Source organism: Lactuca serriola, chromosome 4 (assembly GCF_051521515.1).
Source record: "Lactuca serriola cultivar US96UC23 chromosome 4, Lser_US96UC23_V15, whole genome shotgun sequence".
NCBI classification, from domain to species: domain Eukaryota; kingdom Viridiplantae; phylum Streptophyta; class Magnoliopsida; order Asterales; family Asteraceae; genus Lactuca; species Lactuca serriola.
This window is the reverse complement of record NC_136411.1, coordinates 352236513-352247001: the sequence shown is the minus strand read 5'-3', so window position 1 is coordinate 352247001 and position 10489 is coordinate 352236513.

Sequence of the window (10489 nt, the reverse complement as noted above, 5' to 3'; positions counted from 1 at the left end):
AATATGTATGTTGTATGGTATGTGGTATGATGGGGGAACTCACTAAGCTTCGTGCTTACAGTTTTCAGTTTTGGTTTCAGGTACTTCTTTTGCAAAAGGAAATGAGCCGACATGATCGCAACGCATCACACTATATTTTCCGCACATGAGATCTTTGGGATTATACTCTGATATTGTTTTATTATGACATGTTTTGGATAATTGGCATACTGATTTTGATTTAGGATAACACTATGGATGTTTTTATACTTTTTGTTTTATAATAACTTAATTAAAAATGAAATTTTTGGTCTTGAATTTTAGGATATTACAAACCATGTAGATGTAAAAAAGAATGTAAAAACTAATTTTGTAAAAATGACTATCAAAAAAAAGTTGTAAAATAGATATAAAATATGCAAAAGTATAAAAATGGTCATGTGTATTGAAAATGGTCACTTTGGTCCAAAAAGGTTTAGACCAAGCAACTGTCCATTTGATTTTGTTGGACAAGAGTTTTGCCTCTCTCTCTCTCTCTCCCTCTATATATATATATATATATATATATATATATATATATATATAAAGAGAGAGAGAGAGAGAGAGAGAGAGAGAGAGAGAGAGAGAGAGAGAGAGAGAAAGAGAAAGGCCAAACATGCCAATTTTAACAAACCATTCTTGCAATTTTATCTTTCAAAAATAATCAAAATAAATTGGACTAAATTCACAACAAAACCAAAGTATTGGACCGGTGGTGCTAGTCAAAACCTTTTTGGACCAAAGTGACAATTTTCGACACACCATAGGGACCATTTTTGCAGTTTTGTCTATAAAATAACTAGTAAAACCATTTTTTTCAAAATAAATAATTGTAAAAGTTAGCTCAATAAAATATATTTTGGGCCAAATTAGAAAAAATATATAAACATTGGTAAAAGTTATAAAATATTAAGTGGGTTTTTGACAAAACAACCTTTTAGCTTATTACCAGTCACTCCGCTATAAGCTAAAAAATATTTCGATAAAACCAGTTTATCAGTAATGATAAAGCGCTAATAAATCGTTTTTTCATAAGTTAACTTCCTCTAACTTATTTACTTATAATCCAATAAACTAATAAGCAATAAGTTTTTTTGCCAAACACTCCTAAACATTTGGGCCAAAAATGTAAAAGGGGAGAAAATTGGAGCAAATATCAATGTAACTACTTTAACTTACTATCATTAAGTCAAAATGGTTGGCATCAAAAAAAGTTAACAACCGTACCCTTCATCCATGTTGACATGTGTGTCCTTATCAAATAAGTTCACAGGGATGTATGGAGTTCGAACCTCCTCCATATTGGACTCGGTATGCAAAACCCCAGATGGTATGGCCATGGTCTTCTTAGAGATGGATGTTGGTTGATGATCACTTGAATTGATGTTTGTATCTGTATTAGAAACATTTACATTGACATCAGGATTTCCTATCGCCTCGAAATTCGACTTGAGAGGAGAATCCCTTCGAGGTAATCCAATAACAGAATCTTCTACGTGAATATTGTACCTTTCACTATCACTATCGTGAGTAGTTTCGACCGTCACATTGTCAAGTGAAATTGGATTCTTTCGTTTCTTCTTTTGTAACTATTGAGCCATATCAAGAGCTTGATGCTTCTTCGAAGTAGGAGAATCAGGAACAGATAGTTCACGAAACAAAACACCTTTCCTGTTAAATTAAGGCTTTCAAATCTGATTTATACCCTTTTGTGAGGAAATAGGATTTCAAGAATCTATATTTTGTGGCTCATAACTTTCAGATACAAGATCTTGAATATATTTTTGGATTAGTGAATCAGTAGGCTTCTTGTTTGGTTTCTTCGTTCTCTTGAGAACTCCCGATTTTGATGGGATAGTTTCTTTCGTAACTTACTCCTCTATAATTGGTTTTTCGACTTGCTTCTTATTCTTTTGAGCTTTGGAAGCTTTAAAAGGTCTTTCTACCCTATAACGCCCGCAGATTCGGGCTAGTCAATTTAGTGACAATAAGTGTCCAAAATGACTTTTTGATAGAATATTATTTAGAAGGAATAGTCTTAATAAAAGTTGTGGCATATGTTACAAGGATTTCGTATATATAAAGCGAAGGGTTTTGAGCAAATCATCATTCCTATGGTGTACATGCAAACCCTAATAGCTTTTGGATCTAGTTTATCTAATGAACATGCAATTGAATATCCAAAGCTATAAACCCTAGATCTATCAAATAAGAACTGAAATAAGGGTTTAGTAATTACCTTTAATTGTTATATTGCAATAAAAATCAATTCCTTGCTTTGATTGGCTTCAAAAGCTTAGTGCCTCAAGTGCTTCACAATGGAGTCACAAACACCACTAAGCAACTTGGATGAAGAGGGAGGAGAGAGGAGGCACCAAAACCGGCTGGAAACCCTAAAGGAAGGCTTGTCCACGTTTTTGGGGCTTAAGGGTCCTTTATATACATGTAGGCTATTAGGGTTTTCAACTAGGAAACCCTAAATTGACTACTTAGGCCCTAAGCAGCCCATGGATCCCTTTCTTTAGAGTCATGGACGAAATCTTATGGGCTTCCCCATAATTTCGTCCACTCCACCCTATGGAGTCCATTAGCCCACTCTTGCAATTATCTTATAATTACAATTCTAGTCCCTTAAGTTTAATTAATCTCTTTTAGCCACAAAATTAATTATCAATTAATTCTTGACTAATATTAATTAAACAATATGATTTCTCCTTTAATATATTATTCGAATAATATATTAATAAATCATAATTAAACCTTTCTCTCCTTAATTCATCCTATATATTGCTATGGTGAAGGCAACCCAAAAGGACCATGCTCATAATTGGGTCAAGTACATACCAAAATAGTTATGGACTTAGACACTAATCCACCGGTCTCCCACCTGGATAAGTCTAATAACTATTTTCCGTATGACTTCAAAACATGACCAACAATCATAGCTTTCAAAAGCCACTGTCAACTCTGATCTTATCAGATACGCATGTTCTTTAGACAAGGGATCATATACTCCTCCATTCTCAAGATATCGTATAGACATAAGACATGAATTTTAATCATTCTCTCTATAGTGTTTCCCGAATTCCGATTTATGACGACTGGCAACAGACTACAATTGAACACATCAACTTAGTCTCGGCTTGGCCTAGCGCTTAGGTGTCATCACTAAATCATCAAGAGGCCCACAAATATCGCTTTTATCCTAATTTGGGTAAAAGGAATGGATAAACTTCGACTCATATGCTTGCTTGCATTCACTCAGCAAATCACACACAACAATAAGTTTTATAACACCAAGTTACTGGTGCGTTTACTTATCATCAATGTGCAACCGACCAACAAATAAAAACTCACACGTCTCGGTTTCAAGAATATACAATATTATCGTCTCACTAATCACTCGTGATAAATCCATGAAGTGATCTAAGTGAGCGTGGGTTTAATCCAATACTCTAATCTTATCAAATCACTCATGAACTCTGCAGCAAACTTGTGCCATGTCTAAACACTTCAGACAATCTACAGACAAATTCATGACAGTCTTCCTTCATACCTACTCCCAACGTATGACCGACTGTGGATGTTTGAATAACCTAGTTATTCTGGAAGTGAAAACATGCAAACTGAAACACAACAATAATACTTAATCCTATATGGCCCCAAACTTGTGAGAGTAAATAAAACACTTTTGTTTAAACACCATATTGATTACTCATTATTCATTGTTTACTGTTTTAGAAAATCAACTTATTACTCAAATTACAACAATAGCTGTCCCATGCACAAAACATGCACACTATGTTTCCTACGGTCCTTACTTTGTGAAATATATCAATTGAAAACTTTTCCAATGATGCTCATTTCACAATTCCCAATCCTTATCATTAGTGTTAGAACACAAGGTTCTTGCCACTACTAGAATATGCTAGATTCTAACATTTTATGCAACGATCCTTTCGCAAAGTCATAGCACAAAAGTCACCAAGACTTGGCCACTGAAATTACAAAGTACTCTATCGGAAATTGTTACAAGACAATTCCATAGACGTGAAGTCTCACATTCAAAGTACATTCCTTTGAACATCCTTCTTGCATAAAAGTTTCTAATCTAGACATAGACTCTCAATATCTAACTCCCAATATGGAAACATTTCCACATTTGCCATATGACAACTCATTCTTAATAGAATCTTATCTATTCATAATAATGTCGATATGGTCCATCCAATACCATACTTCTAACTACTCACAAGCGACCAATCCTTAGCGAACTTTGGATCGTCCTTTGATAGTTGTTTAGTTATTTTAGTCAAAACCGATTCTAGTCCTTTTTCCCTCTTAATGCGCTAGACATTTGGAAAATTTTAGAATGATCAAATATTATAGCATTTGCAATCGATCCTATACCCGAAGCATATAGGACACGATGCATAATGTCTTACATAAAGATATGATACTTTATCAATCTTCTGCCACAATATTTTATGTGTCACGTTCTCACAATTCGAACTATGAAAAGGGATGCCGTAATCATAATCGAAATTTGAGAACACACTATGTATCCTTTGACTATATTTATTAAAATTTCTCAATCTAAGCTTTAGATTTTGAAATGAAGTATAATATTCTCTCCCATTATTATAGCAAAAATAACTTTTCAACCCATGCACCTTTGAAAATTGAATCTTTGTTTTTCTATAATTAATATTGCTAACTTGCAATAATTGCCATAATAATCATATAAGCATAACACTTATGCTCCCACTATCATGATGATTATTACCATATAAGCATAATACTTATGCTCCCACTAGCTTTGACATGTATTCAGAAAACAACTGAACTTCTAGAAAACAATGCCTATTGAATTTCTGAAGTTCATATTTCTAATACCAGATGCTTCGATAAGCCATTATCTAAGCTTCTGAAACTTATACACCTTTGCCTTAGATAACTCATATGTGTGTCTAAACAATTCATAACTTATGTTACTAAGTTCCAAATGTTCAAACTAATTGCCAAATCTCACAATTCGAACTATGGAAAGGGATGCCGTAACCATAATCGAATTTGAGAATACAATTTTCACAATTGCTATCTTCTTAAAAATCTCTCTTAGTGAAAGCACTTCCTCACAGTCATTTTCATGAAGGAGGGAATCTTATGACACTTAGATTTTATGGTGTATGAGTTCCTATCCATGTGAATTTGCCAAAACCAAGTTTGCGAAAAATCCAAACTCATATGGATTGAACTTTCTTGACTTCTAGCCTTATGGTAACACGAGTGCCCACCATGTCTTCCAAGTAGTTTAGCAACTTGTCCTTACATATCAATGTACTTTCCATCGATCAAGGCGCTTTGTCTTTATCCATTCAAATGAGAACTCATAGAACTCACATACATAATTAACTCAACTGGAATGGCACAGAAAAATAATGTCAACACGATAGGTTGTAAACCTCAAGTCGTGTGCTAGTGATGATCGATAGGGTTTATTCTTGATTTGTTCCTGAAACTTTTTCAAAATCATTAAAACTCCCACTGGCCTCTTGACATATATGATTTTCTTGTCAGGAAACTTTTCCAGACAAAACAAATATTCAAGAGTTACTGTAGTTTTTATCAAGACAAAACACTTCACAAATTGGTCCTAGTTGGTCTTTGTCTTATCCAAGACATCACAACTCACCAATTTCAAAAGTGCAAGAATAAGAAAACCTTTTTCCAAATTCCACATTTGATGAGTGTTATAAACCTACTTAAGACTTGTCACTCAATTCGTAATCTTGGAGTATGACTCTAAGATTCGATATTGGAACAAAGTATGATTGACTTCTTGATTTAACTAATTCCATAATTCCCGATTCCTCTTCTTAGACATACAAATGTACTAAGACTCACTTAGAGAATCAATTGAGATATGGTTCTTAATCATTAAGACTTATCATAAAACACAATAAAAGGTACTCTCCCTTCTTCTTAGAATAGAGAAACTTTTATCTTTCTGCCTTCTTGATTCTTTTTATTCGTTCTGCCATTAACTGAAACCTTTTCAATCAACTCAAAATTTCACTTAATCTTATAAGTATAATCATATTTACTAAACTTTAGTAAATCATGACGAATATATTTATCACTCTTGTGGTGGACTTGATCAACACACAATCTTGTGTACTCGATCTCCTAGTCCTTCACTTGACACTTTGTCAAAGAATTAGTCTAATTTCCAAATATGAAGTCTTTCATTCATCAAGCAACCACGTTGTATGATTCCAAGTTTCTGTCCAACTGAAACTTGGGCGATGAGAAACTCTCCCTATTTGGTAAATTCTCGACATTTCCACAAATAACATAATTAAGAATCAAATCCTTTATTGCTGATAATAGAAACCTTCAAACATCAATTTTTCATACATGCCATTGCAAGGATAAATAAATAAGATAAAATCAAAATTCATTTTATTGCGGAAAAATTTGTCCTTACAATGCAATTCAATTGAAAAACTATGTTATTACATATTTCTTAGCAATCTATTCTAACTCCAAGTAGTAGCTCAAGAATCCAATCTTCAAGCAATGCGACCGAAATCCATTTCTTTACGATTAGATTCAGCTCACTTCTTCCCTTAAGCTTCCTCTCTTTTCTTCGATCCTACAAAACATAAAAATGTAATCTTATCACATCATGTATGAAGAATCTAGAATAGGAACTTAAAAGAGTTAGATAATGGATTTTACCTAAAACAGAGCCATATGTCTTGACTCTCCCATCTCTTAGATCTCTCAGGTAAATAGGGCAGCTTCGTCTCCAATGCCCCTTCTCTTGGCAATAAAAGCAAATGGACACCTTTGGCACACCACATCAGGCAATCACATACTTAGCTCTTTCTGGACTTCCAATATTGCCAGTGTCCATTGAAGTTTGGGAGTTTGATTCACCAGAGAAATTTGCTTAACCAGCACGCCAAATCATTGCTGATTTAGCAGCTATAAGCAAATAGGTGAGATCAATGAGGGTCACGTCGTGATCCGTTGTATAGTACTTTGCTAATGAACTCACTATATGATTCAGGAAGTGACTAAAGAACCCAGTCAACAGCCAACTCACTTTAAATCTCGACACCCAACATGCTTAATCTATCAATGTGTGACTTCATCTCTAAGACGTGTGCACACATAGGTTTCCCATCTTCGTGTTTACTTTCCAAAAGGGCTTGAGTGAGCTTGAACTTTTCAAGCCTTTGAACTTGTGGGTTAGGGAGAACAATTGGAGGAGGTGGAGGAGGTGAAGCATGATCTCTTGTTCCTCGATCATATTGTGGAATATCATCTTCATTTCGAAAGCTTGTTCCATGGGATTTGGGAAGACCATGATTGACAGAACTAAACATCTACAAAACGGGAGAAAATTCAAGTTAAGTTTATTAGAATCCTTTATGTAACACCCAAATGAAACATCAAGGCTAGGATCCAACACAATACACTACAACCGAGAAGAGGGATGTCGTAATCTAGTCGCAGAATATTTGAAGGTAGGTAAATGACGATTTACCAATTTCCACCACGAAAAACGAAAAGGAAGTTTAAGTTTTAAATGAATTGAAACTTCTAGATCTTTTGAGATTCATTGAACTTTTCAATGGCATGTTTAATCTTGATTATGCCCTACTATTTGTGACTGGGATGCCGAGGATCACAAACAAGGTGTGAATAACCATACGAATCACGTGGTGCACCCAATGCTACTGTAACACCGTAAATTTCAAAACAATTTTTCGCATTTTATACAAAACACAATTCATTCAATATTCATAAAAACATCATTGTTTGAAACTCGAATTAGTAGCATATAAAAATCCCAAGATCTCATAACATAAAAATCCCGTGTGTGTACTGATCAGGCCGGCGCCTTCCCGTGATCCTCACTAGTACCTGAAACAAATAACACCAAACACTGTAAACACAAAGCTTAGTGAGTTCCCCAAAATACCACACATAGCACATATTAGCCACTCGAGGCTATAACTCTGTGGGTCCGTGGACCCTACTCTGTGAACCCTCTGGTTCTAACTCTGTGAACCTTCCGGTTCCAACTCTATAAACATGCACAGCATAAATCACATAGAAATAATGCAGTACAACACATAACATACATATAGCATACAAATACTCTGTCACATAACTCTGATTACCTACTCAAGGTAAGGTATAGTGAGAAGACTCACCTTGCGTATCTCGGTAACTCGTAAATCCCTGAAATCACTAGTGCTTGATCTCCCGAGCTATAGTCCTCCTATAACACAATACATATCTAATTAACACTTTCGCAACTAAGGTTGACTAAACCTATCAAGTCAACACCGGTCAACTCTGGTCAATGGTCAACGGTCAACTCAACTCGCCGAGTCTGGCGTGGACTCGCCGAGTCTCTACGGGAACCGATTCCTCTGAGTCCCTTCCGACTCACCGAGTCACTCACCCGACTCGGTTACTCAACCCCTGGTTCGAAATCACTGAACAACCCGCACCAACCCGTCGAGTCTGGAAATGGACTCGGCGAGTGCATTCCATGCACAACCCCAAATGACCTTCTGAGGTCAGATCTGCTCCACTAACTCATAGATCCAGTCCTTCCAAGCTTATTTATCACGTAAAGTTCATGTCTTGGTGCTCATAACACACCTAATGACTCATAAATGGTGTTTTGACCTCAAGCTCAAAGATCCCAAACCAAAACCTCCATGGATTCATAAAAAGCTTGGACAAAGGGACACTCTGGACCTCCAAGGGTCCGGATCCAGAACCTAACTCGCTTAAGGGACCAAGGAAGCACTAGATCTAGCCACAAAAGGGCTCAATAAGCCCTAAATCAACATGAACATCACCTTAACAGAAAATGGTTCGAAAATAGTACCTCAAACGTGATGTTCTGGACCTCAGATCTTCAGGAAGTTGATCCTCTTGTTTCCCCTTGGCTATAGCTTCCTTTCCCTTGCTAGATAACACCTCCAAGGTCAACAATGGCTCCTTCTCTCACTCCAAACACTCAAGCTCACTAGGGTTTCGCTCTGGGGACTGGTGAGCACAAATGATGGCCATAAGGCCCTTTAAATAGGCCCCAAACCCAAGAAATTAGGGTTTCATTAAACAGCGCAGACTCGCCGAGTCCACCAATGCGACTCGTCGAGTCCGGTCATTAATCCGGGTGAGAAATCGCGTCTCTACTCGGCGAGTCTACGCACCAACTCGCCGAGTTCTTCCACAAAACTCAAAATGAAATGAATAAATATAATACCTGAAATTCCGGATGTTACAATTCTCCCCCACTTGAATCTGACTTCGCCCTCGATGTCTCATTCCTGAAATAGCTTCGGATGCTGCTCCCGCATCTCACGCTCTGGCTCCCAAGTCAACTCGGATCCCTTCCGATGTTTCCACTGAACCTGTACCAGAGGTACCTCCTTGTTCCTCAGAACCTTGATCTTCCGATCCATAATCGCAACTGGTCTCTTCGCGTAGTTCAAGCTCACATCCACCTGAATGTGCTCTAACGGCACTACCGCCGACTCGTCGGCTATACACTTCCTCAACTGAGACACATGGAAGGTATTATGAATCCGCTCCAATTCCGCAAGTAGCTCCAAGCAATACGCTACCCTGACCACCCTCGCGATCACTATGAATGGCCCAATATACCGGGGCCCTAGCTTTCCCCTCTTCCTGAATCAGATCACTCCTTTCCAAGGAGATACCTTCAGGAGAACATAATCACCGACTTGGAACTCGAGCTCATATCGACGTCTATCCGCATAACTCTTCTGGCGGCTCTGAGCGGTCAACAATCTCTGCCTGAACCACTGTATCTGCTCTGTCGTCTGAAGGACAATCTCTGTGCTACCCATAACACGCTGCCCGACCTCTCCCCAGCAAATGGGGGTCCGACACCTCCTCCCATACAGCAACTCAAAGGGTGGCATACCAATGCTCGAATGATGGCTGTTGTTGTAGGAAAACTCTGCCAAGGGAAAATACGTGTCCCAACTCCCCCCAAAGTCCAACACACATGCCTGGAGCATGTCTTCGAGTGTCTGAATCGTTCGCTCACTCTGCCCGTCAGTCTGGGGGTGATATGCGGTACTAAAATGCAGCCTAGTACCCAACTCCTCGTGAAACTTCTTCCAGAATCTGGAAGTGAAACGCACATCTCGGTCTGAAACAATCGAGATCGACACTCCATGCCATGATACCACCTCCCTCACGTACATCTCTGCTAATTTCTCTGCGGAAGAACTCTCACTGATAGCAAGGAAGTGGGAGCTCTTTGTCAACCTGTCCACAATCACCCAAATTGCATCGACTCCCCTAGCAGTCCTTGGCAATTTGGTGATAAAATCCATGGTAATCTGTTCCCACTTCCATTCGGGAACCTCCAACGGCTGCAACTTACCATGCGGTCTCTGGTGCT